The sequence below is a fragment of the Malus sylvestris genome, chromosome 16, assembly GCF_916048215.2.
Source record: "Malus sylvestris chromosome 16, drMalSylv7.2, whole genome shotgun sequence".
Classification (NCBI taxonomy): domain Eukaryota; kingdom Viridiplantae; phylum Streptophyta; class Magnoliopsida; order Rosales; family Rosaceae; genus Malus; species Malus sylvestris.
The window spans coordinates 26,402,120-26,415,918 of record NC_062275.1 but is presented as its reverse complement, the minus strand read 5'-3'; the positions used below and the strand labels follow the sequence as shown (position 1 = coordinate 26,415,918).

General features: G+C 37.0%; 1 long non-coding RNA gene across 1 annotated transcript; it reads left to right on the top strand.

Annotated features, from left to right (window-relative positions):
- Nucleotides 1-4,111: 4,111 nt before the first annotated feature.
- On the top strand, nt 4,112-12,501 carry LOC126608187 (uncharacterized). Its single transcript, XR_007617769.1, has 2 exons — nt 4,112-4,643; nt 12,415-12,501. It is a non-coding gene; the product is annotated as an uncharacterized LOC126608187 (long non-coding RNA).
- The last annotated feature ends 1,298 nt before the right edge of the window (nt 12,502-13,799 follow it).

The following is a 13,799-nucleotide window of genomic DNA, read 5'->3' as shown; positions in this document are numbered from 1 at the left end:
CCCCTCAATAAAGCCACATATAATTGTCCATGACTGAAGACGTGATCTGGAAGGTAAATGCCTACATGTGGTATTGTCTGACCTTGAGATTTGTTTATAGTGATAGAGAAACTTAGTTTCACTGGAAACTGCTTTCCTGTAAGTTCAAATGGAAGCCCAGTAGTATTAGTGTTTTTTAGAGGGATTCTTGGTAAGAAAACTCTAGATCTAGCCAATTGTCCAGTTAGAATTTCAGCATCAATAAGATTTCAGTAAGAACCACAACACAATAATCTTGTACCATTACACAATCCCAATTTCGGATCAATATTTCTCAAAAGCATGATTGGAGCACCTCTTTTTAGAGTTAATTTGTGTAGAGGAAAACCACCAAGTGAGATTGAATTCAAGAACTATGGCTGATACAAATTCCTTGTATCATCCTCAACTGAATCAAATGAATACATTGTCACTTCTAAACATGGAAACATATTGATTATCTTTTCATTCAACTTATCAACGTCTTCATTTATAAGAGTTACCATTGCCTTTTCCACAATGTAGGTTGCATCATTTATATGATCCTCTAAGTCAGGGAAGATTTTGGCAATTAATTGATTAATGGAATGCTCACTCTCCCATGGTATCACCATGCATTCAGGTAGTTTTACCATATCATCCATAATAACATCTTTATTCCCATCACCAACACGAAGTAAAAATTTTGAAAATTCATGATCATTTATGGATCTCATGTTTTGTTTGAGTTTTAAAATATTTACATGTGACCAAAATGATGCTTTAACAACACCGGCTTGGATTAGTTCGGACTTGGTTCCTTTCCAGATAATAGGAAGAACTTGTCAAAAGTCTCCCTCAAATATCATTATCTTCCCCCCAAATCGTAATTCAATATCTGTTAAGTCTCTGAACATTTGATCAAGTGCTTCAAATGCATGACGATGCGTCATTGTTGCTTCATCCCAGATAATTGCCTTTGCCTTGTATTAGCTTTGCTAAATCAAATTGCTTACTGATCGAACACATCGAGACTAAGTGGTATCTTGAATTTAGAATGTGTTGTCTTCCCACCAGGCAATATCATAGCTGCTATTCCAGATGATGTTGTTACTCTACCTCAACCTTCTCAAGTTTGCTAACAATGCTCGATAGAAGTAAGTTTTTCCAGTTCCACCGGGACCATTCACAAAAAAAAAGTTGCATTCTCCGATCGTTGAACTGCACCCATTATTGTGTTAAACACACTTCTTTGGTCATCATTTAAGCGTTCAATTGTATTAAGATTTTGTTGTGGAATACCTATGGATATTTCATCTTCAACACATCTTGTCATTCCTGAACTTGATTCAATTCCTCTTGTCATTCCAGGCAAATCAAACTTGTTTATACTGTTATTAAATTGAACCAAAAGTGTGTTCAACTCACGCAAGAGTCTGTTGGTAGCAAGTCTGGAAGTTATGTTAGTCATGGAAACATAATCTTCTATCATGAATGGACAGAACTCATCCCATAACATTCGAACACCAATTGGTGCACAATATACCAATATGGTGACAAATAATCTTCTTAAAGCCGACGACATCTGAATTGTGGATGCCTCTAGCAAACATTCTTAAATACTGTCGTCTTTTTCTAACGAACCTCGTTGTTCTCCTGCCTGCTTATATGTTGGATACAAAACTCCATTAACTGTTCTCAAGTTTGTGAAGAATGTTGGTCTTCTAACATGATTAAGGGCTGGTTTGGTATTGCTGTGCTTTGAAAAAAAGCTGCTGTGAGAATAAGCGGCTGTGCTGTGAGAATAAGCGGCTGTAAAATAAATCAGCAGAGCGTTTGGTAAACTTTTTTGTAAAAAAGCTTTTGGAAAAAAAAGTAGTCTGATAGTGGGTCTTTTCATTAAAGGAGCACTGTAGCTCCGTGTGCTTTGAAAAAAAGCCAGTTTTCCAAAGCTACAAATAACAGCTTCAGCTTTTTCCTTTGATTTCAGCTTATTCTCACAGCAGCTTCCAAAATAAGCCCTTTTTCAGTTTACCAAACACCTAAAACCCTCACAGCTTTTTTTCATAGGTGCTTTTTTTTTAAGCACCTCACTCCCAAACTAGGTCTAAGAAGAATCTGAAGGTAAAATTTTTCGCCTTCAGCAGGTGAAACTGCATATATTCGCCTAATAACATTATTACGATTCATTCTTTAAGACCACTTTCTTTGAGCTTGAATCCATCTGTAATGTGGTGGGATCTTCATGTATAAGTACCGTCGCGCTTTTGCATCTACATGATTAAGTGTGAAAAATTCAGTCAACATTGTCTTTCTTGTACTCTCATCATGTAGAATATTTGTTATACTCTCGTTGGCACAAAACTGAACTTGGTACATATTAGGAAGATGTATTTGCAATCGCTCGTCGGCACGAAACTAAACTTGGTGCATATTAGGAAGATGTATTTGCAATCGCTCAACAGATGGGTAAATTCAATTAATAATGAACTTGAATATCTTCCATAGTGCCTCTGGTGTGCAAACCCATGTTGCATCTTGAAACTGTCTTATTTCATCGTATTCAGGGTCTGATTGCACTTCGACTGTCACTCTATCTGGGCTTTTGTAAACATACTTATATAAGTACTTCACACTTTTTATGCTTGCAAAAATTTAGGTACTGTTTGGTACGTGGGACGAGACGGAATGGAATGGGATGAGGCGTTCCGTCCCACGTTTGGTGTGCCTAAAACGGGTGGAACGTGTTCTACGGGATAAATTTTGAGTGAATTTTTGTTCCGCCTCACCCCTTGAAACGACTCGTTCCACATCCATGGAACACAAAATTATAACATCTCCATCTCCTTCTTCTTTCTCCTTGTTTCTATCCGAGGGCATCTTTGCTCCCTCTCCGTCCCGTCCCGTCCTGTCCCTTCCCGTCCCGTCCCATTCCGTTCCGTCTCGTCCCGTCTGCATAGCAAACGATGCTAGCAACCATGGATTATATGGAATGACCCAACTATTATCAACCATTATGTTTCCTTGTTGATCAAGTGAGACTGGCAATTGATTTCCTCACCTTTGATAAATTGGATACAAATCATTCCCTTGAACAGTGACTGATGCAAATGGTTTGGGATACTTTCTCTTACAACTCCCATTTTTCATACATGGAGATTGAGGATTATGAATCCCACACGGGCCATGAATCATATGCTTTAACACCACATTGTAAAGTTGAGGCTCTACATCTTCGTTTGGTATTTCAGCTCTAACAATTCGATCATACTCATATAGGTTATTGATCTTATCATTTTCATCTAACACCACCAACATATGCACATGTGGAAGACCACGTTTCTGAAACTCAATAACGTATGCGTAAGCAACACTGCCCAGTACCCCATTTTCAATGATGTCTTCTTTTAGTTGCTCAAGTTTTGCACAAAATACTTTAGTGAGTAAGTCAGGACGATCTTGTGGTGTTTGTCCAACGAGTAATTTGCTTTTGATTTCTTCCCAACTTTGGTTACATGTCATGGTAATAAAAAGATCTGGCTTTCCAAATCTATGAACTAGAGTCATTGCGTCTTGATATTGTTGGTACAATCACGTGGGCTTCCAACAAATGATGATGGTAAAATAATTCTACGCTCGATGCTAGCTGATAATTTTTTATTTTCAATTAGTAGCTATATATATTGTACACACTTTGAACAAAGTTATATTCCTAAATAACAATGAGTTAAATGATATATATACCTACATTGTGTTGACCTGCATTTAAAGAGTCTTCAAGTTCTTTGTAGAGATCCGCTCTAATTGTGGATTGATTAGAACGCCACCATCTAAGTTTTTATGATTCAATTTTAATGTAGTTATGTACAACATATTGTTGCAAGAGACGCCCACCTCAAAGCAAAAGTGATGATTTGTTATGGCATATCTGCAAAAGCAAATTTCATATATTGCTTTTAATATGGGAATCATCATTCATCTATATATACTACTGGAAAGTAAATTATGTTATCGGTACAAACCTATAACATATAAGCATAATAGTCGCAACTTGTTATTGCTCTTCACCATCATCATGACTATTAACATCCCAACCATATGTACCATAAGGTAGCTGATGAGTAGATTTTATATTATATATTTTACCCTAATCTTAGTATATTTTGGTTAATATATTGGAAGAATTTTGATACTTTGAATTGTATTTTCAATATAGGACTTTCGACTTCCTCTGGAGCAAAACAGGACCAAATGGACGAATTTTGGAGTAATTCCAGTTGGAGAACGTTCGTGAGTCACTTAGCTTGATCGTACCAAAATTTGGGATTTTTTCACCAAGCGGTTATTTTCTGGCGATGAAATAAAGAAGCAGCGCGCAGTGCTGGAAAATGACGTTTTTGGGCTTAAATGACGTTTTTGGAGCCCAAGATGACCTCGGATGGGTTCGTGGCCTTCTGGAAAAGTGTTCAGAATATTCCAAACATTAAATCCAGCTATATTGGGCCAGTTTTGGAGCAGCTTATGGGCCAAAACGTGGCTGTTCAGATTTTAGACGAATTTTACTATTTTTATTTAGGGTTTTTATTAATTTTAGTTTGCTAGGGTTTGTGTGGTGGCTTAGCAAATATATTGCTTGGCCGTCTACAGTTTTAGGGTACGCTTTATTTTATGCAATATTGGAGACAGAGAGAAGTGCTAGGGTTTTGAAGATTTTCTACTTGAAGGTGTTTTCAATCCTTTTCTTAAGAGATATTTCTATGATTTCAATTATGAATATGCGGAACTAATTTCTTTTGCTAGGGCGAAGCCTTGAGCCTTAGCATGAATATGTGATTTTTATTTAATTGCTTATGATTGATTGCATGCATATTTTGAATTGTTAATCACCTGAATAAAAACTATCTAATTGTCTTAATGCCTGATCACCATTAGGATCTTTAGAAAAGTAATTTGATGCAATTTTGGTCGGAAGGTTCCCTGAAATTAACGCTGGCTTCTTGTTATTAATAATTGTAATTTCTCTTAGGATGAATATCACGTCTTAAGGATTGCATGGTTTTTCATAGGATTTTCATAAAGCATAATGAGTCTTTCATGTTTAGATTTGATCCGAACGTCCGGACGGGTTGCATGTTAGATATACGTTCTATGTTGGAGGTTCCAAGTAGAATATGAATTAGGAAAATCTAACCTTCAAAGTGGCATGTGTATATCATAAGTAATTGGTAAAAATTCATAGGATTGCTAGGTGATGGTGGAACCCTAGTGCTTTCTTAATTTTATTCTCCCAAAACTGTTTTCTTTCTCTCTAGCTCTAATATTGCAGATTATTTATTTTAATTCATTAATTTCGTTTTTATTTTAATTAGGTTTTAAAATCAATCACTTCAATTTCTACTTTACAATAATTAAATGGAATCTGATTAGTTCGAATTATTTAATAATCCCTGTGGAGATGACCTTGCAAAATCCGTTTATACTACAACAACCTTGTGATTCTTGCAAGTAAAATAGGAGATTTAAGCCCGTTCACATGAGTAGTAAAAATCCTATCAAGAAAATAGCGCCGTTGCTGGGGATTATTTAAAATAATCCCTACAAATCAGATTTTCAATTAGTTATTGCTGTTAATACATAAAAAAATATATAAAAAAAATTTAATTTTCGTTTTATTTTCTTTTTACAGATTACAACAGTACAACAGTGCAGATTTCAGAAATCTGTGCATGGTCAACACCCGCTCAACAGTGCAGAAATTAATTCCATTTGATCCAAAATTTGAGCAGCATTTAAGGAGGAAACGCAGGGAGCAAAATTTGCAGCAGGTTCGTCCTCAGGAGACTTTTCTGCAATCAGTCTTTGACCTGCACAACAAAGAAAAAATGGCGTTTGTAATTCCAGAGGCAGGTCTGCCCCTGGGTGATTCACTGACTGCCCATACCACATCACATATCCGGCAGTGGAGGAAGGGACTGCATTTGAAATAAAACAGCACATGTTGATTATTCTACCTACGTTTCTTGGGTTATCATCTAATGATCCTAACATGCATATTGCAGAATTTTTAATGGGGTGCAAAAACATTTTGGTGAGAGGATTTTCAGCCGAATCTATTAAGCTGCGGTTGTTTCCATACACTTTAAAAGATCAGACACGGAGATGGCTCCTCACACTCCCATCTGGAAGCATTACAACTTGGGCCCAACTCAGTGAAAAATTTCTAAACAAGTATTATCCGGCTTCTAAGACTCTTGACATGAGAACTCAGATTTTATCTTTTGCCCAAAAACCAAACGAAAGGAGTTGATTAGAAAATGTCCACATTTGGGTATTAACACTACTGATCAAATGCACATATTTTTCAGAGGGTTGAATATGACTACAAAAACTCTCGTCAACGCTTCAAGCGAAGGTACGTACAAAGACAAAAATGCACAAGAAACTTGTTTGTTATTTGAAAAAATGGCAGAAGATACTCAGCAGTGGGCAGTTGAGCAGCCACAATCTAGGTCTGTTTTTGAGATGTCGAATGGTTCACCATACGTGTCGGCACAAATTGAAAAAATGGAGAAAAAGCTTGAAAGATTTGATGCAAAATTTGACATGTTTTTACAAAGAATTTCAGGTTCACAGGTTGCTGTACAGCAGCCTTTACAAGCTGCCTGCAGCATTTGCAGCTTGACAAATCATGATTTTTTGAGCTGTCCACATAAAGATGCTTATCCGGAGTTTACAGCGGAGCAGGTTAATTCATTTAACAATTTCCAGCGTCCCCGATATGACCCGTATTCTAATTTCTACAACCCAGGTTGGAAAGATCATCTTAATTTAAGGTGGGATAAGGAACAGCACACTAGGCCTCAATTTCAACAGCAGGTACAGCAACCTGCTGCACCTAAGGCTGCTTGGGAGGTTGCAATTGAAAAAATTGGCAAATACTACCACCCAAGAAATTCAAAATCTACATGCAGCAGTGAAAAACATAGAAAAACAAATGGGGCAGATTGCTTTACAGGTTTCAGAAAGAGCTCCGGGTACATTTCCTAATCAAACAGTACCAAATCCAAGAGGACGAGAAGAATGCAATGTTATACGGACTCTACGGTCCGGCAAAAGTTACAACAACAAACATGAAAATTCTGTTGGGAATTCACAGGCAGCAGAACTACCCCAAACTAAATCTGCAATTTTTGCAGATTCTGGGCAGTCCCAATACAGATCCGAAAATACTGCAGAAGCTTCCACAAAAACTGCAGAACGTGTTTACGAGCCCCCTATGCCTTATCCAGAAAGGTTGAGACCTAAAGCTAAAGATCAACAGTTAACAGATTTTTTGAAAACTTTGGCTAAAGTTCAAATTAATCTGCCGTTGATTTATGCCATCAAGAACATTCCGTCTTATGCCAAGTTTTTTAAGGATGTTTGCACAAAGAAAAAGAAGCTTGTTGATTTTGAGAAAGTAATTCTTACAGAACAGTGCAGCGCTGTTCTGCTTCATAAATTGCCTACAAAGAACAATGATCCAGGGAGTTTTACTATCTCTTGCACCATTGGAAATTGTGATTTTAGTAGTGCTTTAATTGATTTAGGTGCTAGTGTAAACTTAATGCCACATTCTGTTTTCAAACGTTTAGGTGAAGGTGAGCTGAAGCCAACCTCCAGTATTATTCAATTGGCTGACCATTCAATTACCTACCCTAGAGGAGTCATTGAAGATGTTATTGTGAAGGTTGACAATTTATATTTACCGGCTGATTTTGTGGTGCTGGACATGGATGAGGATTTGACAACGCCCAAAATAACCATTTCTGGCAACAGCCCGGACTCTTATTGACGTTGAAGCAGGAACATTAACATTCCGGGTTGAAGATCAAACTGTTGTTTTCAAGTTGTTTGAAGCAAGCATACATTCAGGTGACAAGCAAGAATGCATGCGTGTTGATGCACTTGATGGTTTACCAAGTGCCAAGTTTATGAACAGATCATCAACTGACCATCTGTCCATAAAGCCCCCAAATTTAACTCGTGATTGTACAAGTCCTAAACCACAGCAGCAAAGGGTGATACATGAAGACCAGCCAATTGACACTATGAAAAAACATGAAAATTTGGCAAGCAGCCCAAATTTTAAGAAAATACAGCCTGGTAAAAAAGTGTGGTTATTAAGTTCAGATTTCAAGTCATTTCCAGGGAAACAAGAATCTCGATGGAAAGGCCCTTTTCTGGTTACAAGAGTTTTTCAGAATGGTAATGTGGACATTAAGGCTAAGGGCACAGATTTCTCATTGAAGATGACCAAACATCAACTAAAACCATGCATAGAGAAATTTGGTGTATTTGAGTCTTTGACTCTGAAGGCACCAGTGATCTAGCCACCGGACTTCCGCAACGTCTAGCTACAGACTTAAAATAAAACGCTTATTGAGAGGCAACCCAATTTTTCTAAACTCTTTCCTAATTTTAATTTTCGTTTGATTTTCTCTTTAATATAAAAATAAAAAATAAAAACAACATACATAAAAAATAAAATAAAAAATAAAAAAAAATTAAAAAAAAAATGGAAGATTGCATATTGATTTTATTTACCCAGTTTATTTGATTTTATTTTAATTTTTTTACGCATATTGGTTAATTGCAGGTGGCGAACGTGGAAAATAAAGCGCGTCCTATGCTGGAATCCTGCACCCAGCAGCAAGTCTAACGTTCACATCAACCACATCTACACTATGCTGAAAATTTAAAGCAGTCAACATAACAAGTCATTCACAGATGCAAGTTTGGGGGTGATTGTTGCAGATCCAGCACATAAACAGAATTTAGAGCAGTTAATTTCTGCAGCTCAGTTTTGCGATGCATGGAGGAAGCACAATTAAATCACAGATCCATACACCACAGAACTGAGTACAGCTATTATTACCAGATGTACAACAATTCCACTTGCAAGGATATGAAATTTTACCTCCCAGATTCACCGATCTGGGCTCTTGGAAGCTTGTGCTGTTTGTTTATTGAAGCCGAGATTTGTCCACCCTTCTGTTTCCTTGGCTCTATCATTAATCCGTATACCCCTACACAAAGAGCACAAATATGAGTACATGCAGGACATCAAACGAACACCTATACATGTCAAAACAGAACTAACCAGATTCGTTAGTTCGCAATCAGACTATTTTTCACCTGATTTATTATTCATGCATTGAAGTTGAATAGTATGTCATTATTCAAGTCTGGGATGGTTCTTCATTATGTCCTCGAACGGTTCTTGTTCATATGGTCTCCGGTATGTTCTCAGATCAGATCTTGGGCGTACTTCATTTTCTTTCTGGGAGCCCATGTGTTTTAGTTCGCAGTTGTTACCAGTTCAGAGATCCAAGTTATTCAAGTGATTATATGTGTTCAGTTCGTATGGCATCATAAATAAAATGTAGTTGAATATGTAAATGTTGAGTCCAGCAGAAGCAGAATACAAGATCGTTACCTTACTTATTTGCAGAGGCCGAGACATTTGTCATTTATGCTGCCTTCAGGAACCACTAGACCGGAAGCTCACGGTTGTTGTCTCTCGGTTGTACGCTGGAGTTGAGGGAAAATTTTTCAGTCCCAGTAGTGGTTATTATTCCAGTATCAGATCTTAATCAATCAATCAAAAGGGTTATGGTTTCTACCTCACAATTTGCAGATCCGTGAGTTTGGAAGCTTTTCGACTTTGTCTCTTCTGTCTCTTTGTGCATCTCGGACACGTACTACAGAAAAAAAAAATCCCTGTAAGCTTCTCCAGAGACGCATCACGCAACTATAACTTTAAGAGATTTTTCGCAAGCTGAGAGACAGGGATCTTGAGCTAGGTAAGAGTGATTACCGTGGCATGTGCAAAATGGTACTCAAATTTCTGATGTCTTGAGGCTTGGGAGACATGATTTTGTGGAGTTGAGACGGCGATTCAGGGTGATGTTGTCTCGGATTCGAAATTATTGGGGGTCCTCACATAGCTAAAACGACATGCATGTGTTAGATTTAGTTCTATTCCTCTAAAACAAATAAATCTGAGACATGAAAACAAAAGATTGGAAGATGATTTTACCTTTAGGTTTCAGTTGTTCCGATTTTCCACCACGGCTGGGTACTCACGGAGGTGTGTTGTTGTTGGATTATGGATGGTTACGGATGGGGGCTGCGAGGGTTGAGAAAGAATGTGGGGGAAGGATGGCTATTTTTCATTTTAAAGAGATATGGGGTCTGAGTGAAACAGAGAGAAGGTGGCTGAATTTCTAAGAGACCGAAGGATTTTGCGTTTCTGAGAGCCATGATTTTAGAGAGAGCAGAGGAATGGGGTCCTAAGGCAATGCGGAGAAAGAAGGACTTGCTGAAAAAATGGAGAGAGTAGTAGTATTTTCATATTTTCTAGAGAGAAAGAGATGGGCAAAAGGGGTTGATCTTAACCCTTGATTTGGAATCCTATGGACCTTCTCTTTCCGATGCATGACAAGTGGGCGCATCCTCCTCTTTTAGGTTCCCTAGGACATGGTTTGAAGAGAGGGAAGAGAGCCGTTTGGGCTCTGTGTTTGATGACTGAGCCTGATGCTGCACGCCACTTTTCACATTTCCAAGAAGAGAATCCAATGCTTTTCACAAGTTGGTGCTAGGAGTTGGTGCACATGTGCCGTGCACATGGCCTTGGTTGTGGGCCGGTTCTCCATGCATGGGTTCGTGGCCTTTATTTGGCCACTCATTTATCAACCAGCACTTCCTTTTCAACGCCCAGGTAGTCTTTTTCTTTTTCTTTGGTTTTGTTCCTCATTTTCCCTTTTATAATTCTTATATGTTAGTTTAAGTTTATTTCATTTTTGTCATTTTTCTTTTATTTTCCACACCTTGAGGACAAAGTGTGAAATAAGTTTGGGGGTGGGAAAGTAAATTTTAGTTTTTTTTTATTATTGTGTCCGTTTAAAAATTTTCATTCTTGTTAAGTTAAGATCCATAGATTATTTTAAACATTAGAACAAATGGACATGGTGAAAGTTAATCCCACATTAGAGTCTTTTCTATTTATCGTTGCTTAGACACTAATTCATGAATTATACTTTGAACTTTGCACATCACACCAACATGGTTTGTGGGGAGTGAGATTGAAACACTTGTTTTTAGTCTAAGTTTATTTTTAATTTTTGTTTTAAGTAAAGTCAGTTATTATTGTGAATAAAGTAATAATTGTCTCACCCGAGGTTTTGCCTAGTAACCGGGTCAGTCCTGCCTAATCAGCAGTGATTCTCGCGTCAAACGGTAGAGTTTTGGCATGGGGCAGGGTGGTTAGTTGGTTTCGTAGCCTTTTCAGCTCGGGTTAATAAGTCCTTAGGGGTGTTCTACACCTAGTGCCCTAAAACCCTAGTGGTTTGGGAGTCATTGACCTAAAGCTCGCTACATGGGTTGGATCGAAAGCTTAAGTAAACCGACATTGCACGACCACTACTGTTACTAAAAAAAAAAAAAAAAATTTGTTATATAAAAAAAAACAGAGAAAAAAAACAAAAAATTGAAGAGAAAAGAAAAAGAAAAATAGTTATATTTAAAGTTAGTATGTGTGAAATAAAGAAGGACGAGAGGTAAGGGTTTTAGTCGAGTCTCTTTAATTATGATGGTTCACTTTACACCAAAGGAAGTTTGTGAATTCTTTTCTAATTGATTCTAAATGGCTTAGACTCTGTGATGGGATTGGTTGGAACTTTTGCAAAAATGTTCCAGTTTTTAAAATTTGATATGGATTGCAACTTTGAAGGTGAAAATTTTTGTCAGTTAATTTTAGCTAGTTGTCTAGTTTGTTAAGTTTTTATTTTTGTTTGAGTCTTGTTTTGCTTGAGGACAAGCAAAAAGCTAAGTTTGGGGGTATTTGATGAGTAGATTTTATATTATATATTTTACCCTAATCTTAGTATATTTTGGTTAATATATTGGAAGAATTTTGATACTTTGAATTGTATTTTCAATATAGGACTTTCGACTTCCTCTGGAGCAAAACAGGACCAAATGGACGAATTTTGGAGTAATTCCAGTTGGAGAACGTTCGTGAGTCACTTAGCTTGATCGTACCAAAATTTGGGATTTTTTCACCAAGCGGTTATTTTCTGGCGATGAAATAAAGAAGCAGCGCGCAGTGCTGGAAAATGACGTTTTTGGGCTTAAATGACGTTTTTGGAGCCCAAGATGACCTCGGATGGGTTCGTGGCCTTCTGGAAAAGTGTTCAGAATATTCCAAACATTAAATCCAGCTATATTGGGCCAGTTTTGGAGCAGCTTATGGGCCAAAACGTGGCTGTTCAGATTTTAGACGAATTTTACTATTTTTATTTAGGGTTTTTATTAATTTTAGTTTGCTAGGGTTTGTGTGGTGGCTTAGCAAATATATTGCTTGGCCGTCTACAGTTTTAGGGTACGCTTTATTTTATGCAATATTGGAGACAGAGAGAAGTGCTAGGGTTTTGAAGATTTTCTACTTGAAGGTGTTTTCAATCCTTTTCTTAAGAGATATTTCTATGATTTCAATTATGAATATGCGGAACTAATTTCTTTTGCTAGGGCGAAGCCTTGAGCCTTAGCATGAATATGTGATTTTTATTTAATTGCTTATGATTGATTGCATGCATATTTTGAATTGTTAATCACCGGGATAAAAACTATCTAATTGTCTTAATGCTTGATCACCATTAGGATCTTTATAAAAGTAATTTGATGCAATTTTGGTCGGAAGGTTCCCTGAAATTGACGTTGGCTTCTTGTGATTAATAATTGTAATTTCTCTTAGGATGAATATCACGTCTTAAGGATTGCATGGTTTTTCAAAGGATTTTCATAAAGCATAATGAGTCTTTCATGTTTAGATTTGATCCGAACGTCCGGACGGGTTGCATGTTAGATATACGTTCTATGTTGGAGGTTCCAAGTAGAATATGAATTAGGAAAATCTAACCTTCAAAGTGGCATGTGTAGATCATAAGTAATTGGTAAAAATTCATAGGATTGCTAGGTGATGGTGGAACCCTAGTGCTTTCTTAATTTTATTCTCCCAAAACTGTTTTCTTTCTCTCTAGCTCTAATATTGCAGATTGTTTATTTTAATTCATTAATTTCGTTTTTATTTTAATTAGGTTTTAAAATCAATCACTTCAATTTCTACTTTACAATAATTAAATGGAATCTGATTAGTTCGAATTATTTAATAATCCCTGTGGAGATGACCTTGCAAAATCCGTTTATACTACAACAACCTTGTGATTCTTGCAAGTAAAATAGGAGATTTAAGCCCGTTCACATGAGTAGTAAAAATCATATCAGTAGCAATAGTGGATTTTGTAACAAATCATAAAATCTGACATAGTCTCGGATGTGAGAAAGTCGTCCATTAATTGTCTCCACCACGATATCCCTTCCATTTGCAATTGTGGCATTATCTCCATCTATTATAATTGCCGCAACTTGTGAAGCTAAAGGTAAACTATACTGACGCCGATCTATTGGTTGCTCTTTTAGGATCAACTTGCAATTCGACAAATCTTGGCGTTGTCCGAGGCTTCGCAATGTATGAATAAAAGGATTATGGTTGTTCAACATCTGTTGTATCTTTTCAACCACACGTCTATCTAAAACTTCACTTTCACACATTCGATTTTCAACTTCATGCTCAATGTCATATATATAAGCTTGTAAAAATCACGGTATGTTCCCTTCATTTGGTAAAAATCCACAAATCTTGTGATATAATGCACCTTGAGCACGAAATGTGTAAATCTCATGACCACCAATATTTATTC